Source organism: Ornithorhynchus anatinus, chromosome 7 (genome assembly GCF_004115215.2).
Source record: "Ornithorhynchus anatinus isolate Pmale09 chromosome 7, mOrnAna1.pri.v4, whole genome shotgun sequence".
Taxonomy (NCBI): Eukaryota; Metazoa; Chordata; class Mammalia; order Monotremata; family Ornithorhynchidae; genus Ornithorhynchus; species Ornithorhynchus anatinus.
This window is the reverse complement of record NC_041734.1, coordinates 4,163,716-4,169,715: the sequence shown is the minus strand read 5'-3', so window position 1 is coordinate 4,169,715 and position 6,000 is coordinate 4,163,716.

Genomic DNA, 6,000 nt, shown 5'->3' with positions numbered 1-6,000 from the left:
GTTTTGAAGGTGGGAAGATTAGTGGTGGTCTATAGCATTTGGAGGTGGAGGGAGTTCCAGACTAGAGAGATGATGTGAGCAAAGGGTCAGTGGTGAGATAGGCGAAATTGAGGTACAGGGATTAAATTAGCATCAGAGGAGTGAAATGTGTGGACTGGGATGGAATAAGAAATCAGCGAGGTAAGGTACGAGGGAGCAAACTGATAGAATGCTTTAAAGCCAATGAGGAGTCTTGCAGATGTATGAATGATCCTAATAAATGCATGGGTGTTTTTAGCAGGTATTTAGTAAATAGTGTTCAGTTAGATACTGGTTTTTATAGGTGATTATAAAACCTGTTCAAAGTTGGACTATTCTTTAGAGTTATTGGCTGCAAAATGAATGAAATGTACATTCTCTCCTAACCATGTGCCATGAATTAATTTGCTTTCAGGAGGATATTTCCCAATATGTGTTATCTTAAAGTTTTAATATTCCTTAATCAAAAAGAATGGATTGACCTGGAGCCAGGGGGTGGGCAGGAGGGTGGGGAGGAGCTTAAATTGTAACATTTAAGATCTCCCTCCATGCAGAGTAGTAAAAGAGATATTAGTGCGACCTAAATGTGCAAAATTTTTCAAGAGGAAAGTAATGTTGACTAAATTAAAACTCATTCCTTCTCAAATTTGACTAAAACATGGCTTAATTCCATTTCATCTGCATTACAGTGAACTATGACATTCTACAGTGCATTTTCTTTCTTGGTCAGTTGGTGCTTTTACATGATTCCTATATTTTTAAAATATTTAATATATAGGGAAGCTACGAGAGAAAGTGAACTATTGCATACTAAAGAAAAAAGGTAGTTCAATGGGAAATTCCTCTTCTAGTGGCTTAGTGGAAAGAGCCCGGGCTTTGGAGTCAGAGGTCATGGGTTCGAATTCCGGCTCTGCTACTTGTCAGCTGTGTGACTGGGGGCAAGTCACTTAACTTCTCGGTGCCTCAGTTACCTCATCTGCAAAATGGGGATTAACTGTGAGCCTCATGTGGGACAACCTGATTACCCTGTATCTATCCCAGCGCTTAGAACAGTGCTCTACACATAGTAAGCGCTTAACAAATACCAACATTATTCTATTTTCCAAGCATAAACTTGAAAACTGTTTCTGATCATAAAAGACCATAATCTGGTAGTTTTTTTTGTGTCTATATATAAAGCAAAATACAGTGGTTATCCTAAATAATAAAGACATGAGCTCTTGCTCTTTACCCGAAAAAAATAGGAACAAAGCAGCATAGCTAGAGAAGCAGAGTGGCTTAGTGGATAGAGCAGGGGCCTGGGAGTCAGAAGGACCTGGGTTCTAATCCAGGATCTGCCACTTGTTTGCTGTGTAACCTTGGGCAAGTAAGTCACTTCACTTCTCTTTGCCTCATTTCCCTCATCTGTAAAATGGGGATTAAGACTGTGAGCCCCATGTAGGAGAAGCAGCGTGGCTCAGTGGAAAGACCCCGGGCCTGGGAGTCAGAGGTCATGGGTTCGAATCCTGGCTCTGCCACTTGTCAGCTGTGTGACTGGGCAAGTCACCTAACTTCTCTGTGCCTCAGTTGCCTCATCTGTAAAATGGGGATTAACTGTGAGCCTCACGTGGGACAACCTGATTACCTTGTATCTACCCCAGCTCTTAGAACAGTGCCCTGCACATAGTAAGCGCTTAACAAATACCAACATTATTATTATGTTGGTCAGGGACCCGGTTGGCTTGTGTCCACCCCAGTGCTCAGTATAGTGCCTGGTATATAGTAAGCATTTCTCAGAAACATAATAATAGTAACATAGCTGTAGTGCTATATAACCTAGCAAAAACCCATGCTTTCAGGGGGTTGGACAGGCACAGGCACGGTGTAGTAATAGTCAGGGTGAAGAGGAAACCCACACATGGAGGGAGACACACCCAGAATCACCGAGGCAACTGCTGCTCCTTTGCTCAGCTCCTGGTGCCTCTGCCGCTTCCAGTTCGGCTGCTGTGGCCAAAAGTGGGGATGTTGGCCATGATCCCAAGCTCGCTTCTGCAGGAGAGAGTTTGGCAGCAGTAGCCTGGTGGGCTGCCGGCCGAGAGGAGATAACTAGCCCTCCCAAAGCCATTTTTACTCTAGCTCCAGACCTGCATGTTGGAGGAGATATATTGCTCATCCTCTAGACTGTAAGCTGTTTAGGGGCAAGGAACGTGTCTACCAACTCTGTTGTATTTTACTCTCCCAAATGCTTAGTTCTGTGATCTGCTCTGCACACACTAAGTTCTCGATAAATTCCATTGATTGATTGATTGACATTGGGGAGGTGCAGGCAGAATGGATATGTTTGCTTCCTTTCCTGTGATTTGCATGCTCTTCCAGGCAATCACCATTAAGGAATGTTCTATAAGACACATAGAGTACTTGCATATGGCACCTTAGGAGGTCAAAAGCTTCTTTCCTTCTCCATCTCTTACATATGTGTCTATAAACAAATGTATATATTTATACTATATATTGCTATTATTATTATGTCTGCTAGGTGCTTACTATGTGTCCAGCAGTGTTCTAAGCTCTGGGGTAGATGGAAGTTAATCAGGTTGGACACAGTCCCTGTCCCACATAGAGCTCAAAGTCTAAGTAGAAGGGAGAACCGGGATTGAATCCCCATTTCATAGATGAGGAAACTGAGTCACAGAGAGATTGAATCCCCATTTTACAGATGAGGAGATTGAGTCATAGAGAGGTAAGGTGACTTGCCCAAGGTCACACAGCAGGCAACTGGCAGAGCCAAAATTAGAACCTAGGTCCACTGACTCCCAGGCCTATGCTCTTTCCAGTAGGTCACACTGCTTCTCAATATATATAATATGTACATTGGCCTGGAATTGGTGAGGGATGAATTTTGTCTCTTCGTGGTAAGACAGTTTTGCCGTAACCCATCTTTTTAATATGTGTTTTGACTAGAACATGAGTATCAATCAGTGGTATCTGAGTGCTTACACTGGGCAGAATACTGTAGTAAGCACTTAAGAAAGTACAATAGAGTAAGTAGAGACAATCGCTGCTCCCAAGTAGTTTACAGTCTAGAGTGGGCAGACATTGATGTGCTTTTAAAGAAACTGTTTGTGTGCATGCAGAACAGTGTTGGAACAGATGAGTACTATGATGTGAATTTTCCTTAATGCAAACTTTTGCAAAAATGCATCCCTCGCATTCATTATAGGAGAACTGGGTATGTTTTATTTCTCTCGGCTTCATCAATTCTATTTGTACAATTTGTTTGTGTTACAAATCAGGTGTATTTAACCTCAGATAGAATTAATTTCAATTAGAGATGAATATTATTGTAGTGTTTTACAGAGGAGGGATACTTAATGTTTTAATTGGGTAGAGGGGGACATTTATTTGGAGCAAAGGAGGTGTATTGTTTTGACTAAAGGAATTAGTGTTGCTGTCTGTAACTTGAAGAAAAAAAAGAGACATTTCCATTTCTATGCTAGTATTCTAAAGATTACTGGAAACTAAGTGTTTGGTATGATTAGCCTGGTACTCCCCACAAACGTCCTTTAATGGCACTTGAATTATATAGCATTCTAAATGAAATAATGGGAATTAGGCATGGATACAAGTTACCTTTTAGGCTGCATGAATTATTTTGGACAAGTTTAAACTCCAAAGTTTGTGCCAAATTCCACTGTCAAATGCATTGCTCAGAAGCTTTCTGTAATTCTGAATGCAGAAAGCAGTTTTAACAGAAAGACAAATACATTTCAAGGGCTAAATGAACTCATTTACTTGGGCAAAATTATGCTTGTCTCTTTTCTCTGGAAACAGAATGCTAGTGGTCCATAATACCTTAATTTTGGGTCAGTATCTTGCCTCAACTGTGGTATTTAAGCACTTACGTGCCAGGCACTATACTAAGCACTGGGGGACATACTAGATAATCAGGTTAGACACGGTTCCTGTTACACATGGGGTTCACAATCTAAGGAAGAGGGATGACAAGCATTTTAATTCCCATTTTACAGATGAAACTGAGGCTCAGAGAAGTTAAATAACATGCCCAGTGTCACACAGGAGGCAAGTGATGGAGCCAGGATTAGAACCAAAGGTTTTCTGACTCCCTGGGATGTGCTTTTTCCACTAAGCCTTGCTGCTTCTTTTAAAGAAACCTGATTGTTCTGTAATTCATTCATTTAGTCATATTTATTGAGCACTTACTGTCTGTAGAACACCGTACTAAGCACTTGGGAAGTACAATTTGGCAACAGATAGAGACAATCCCTACCCAACACAGGGCTCACAGTCTAGAAGGGGGAGCGAGACAACCAAACAAAGCAAGTAGACAGGCATCACTACCATCAAAATAAATGGAACTGTAGATAAATGCACATGATTCATAAAATAAATAGAGCAGTAAATATGTACAAATATATTCAAGTGCTATGGGGAGGGGAAGGGGGTAGAGCAGAGGGAGGTAGAAGGGGCAATGGGGAGGGGAGGAAGAGCAGAGAGAAAGGTAGGACTTAGTCGGGTAAGACCTCCTGGAGGAGGTGAGCTTTCAGTAGGGCTTTGAAGAGGGAAAGAGAGTTAGTTTGTAATAAGTAAGTCCACCTATAAAATTATTAATAATAATAATAATAATAATGGTATTTCTTAAGCACCTACTATGTGCCAAACACTGTCCTAAGCGTTGGGGGAGATGCAAGCTAATCAAGTTGTCCCATGTGGGACTCACAGTCTTAATCCCCATTTTACAGATGAGGTAACTGAGGCACAGAGAATTTAAGTGACTTGCCCAAGGTCACAAAGCAGACAAATGGCAGAGCCCGGATTAGAACCTATGACCGTTCAAGTGTGGCAAGATTAGATTTCAGTGACCTCAATTGCCTTAAACTGATAGGAATATGGACGACCTCTTGTCAGTTGAGTTGGGGATGAGTTGCCTACAGCGGGTCAGGCCTGGACTCAACACACCTACGCATATGCTGAAGATTCTGTATGTTGTGTCATTTTGAAACAAAAACAAAAAACAATATACTGGTGGTCTCTGTGGCTGCGGTGTGGCCTGAAAACACTGTTGTGACCAAGCCTCTCGGAGTTCAGCATTTTTAACCTAACGTGAAAATGCGGCAGAATGTGTCTGCCAATTCTATCGCACCGGACTCTTCCCAGGACTTGGTACAGTGCTCTGACCATAGTTAGCCCTCGATTTATATGATTGATGGAGTAGATTCTACGATTCAGTATTCACTCTTCGTGCAGCCCTAGATTTGCTGGAAAGATCCCCTATCATCTAAATTGAGACTATTTTAAGATTTCCTTTGTTCCCTTTGTTTCTGATAAAAAAAAAACCCTCTCCCAGGCCTACTGCTGCAGGCTTGCTGAGGTTTATGTTCCACAGGAGATGGGTTGGGTCAGTCTTAAGGAGCCAAGAGGAAGGTAAATGGTTAGACCTTTCTCACTGGACAGGGTCATGGGTGCATGACAGGATGTGGTTTTATTGCACATGCACAAATAAAGCAAGCCAAGTATTTTGCAGGCTCCGTGCACCGTGGGCTCCACCCCCGGCTTCAGGCCCAGAATTCTGCCCCAAGCATTGGTCCCGTACAGCACCACTGGCTCAGCAAACCATCCATAGAGGACGAGGGTGCCTATTTTTGGAACTTTCGGCCACTGCTTCCTTTGCAGGTCAAATTTTGTCTTCAAAACAAAAAGGCCAGTCGTCTGGGGGAAAGGCAGCAAGTGGGCATGTGAAACGATGAAAACGAGTCGGACAAGGCGGGTGAGGGATGCCAACTCACTCCCTTCGGCTCCCTGCCCCTGAAAACAGTCCTCAAGGCGCCTTATTGGCCACCGAGAGTGAACTCTGAATTTAGCTTGAGGGGGACAGGCGTCCAGACATTTAGAAGAAGAGACGACCACTGGTTCCAGAAAAAAGCACACCTCACCCCATCTCCTCTTTCTTCCTCCTCACCTTGCCTCACCTCATCCCACAGGCCT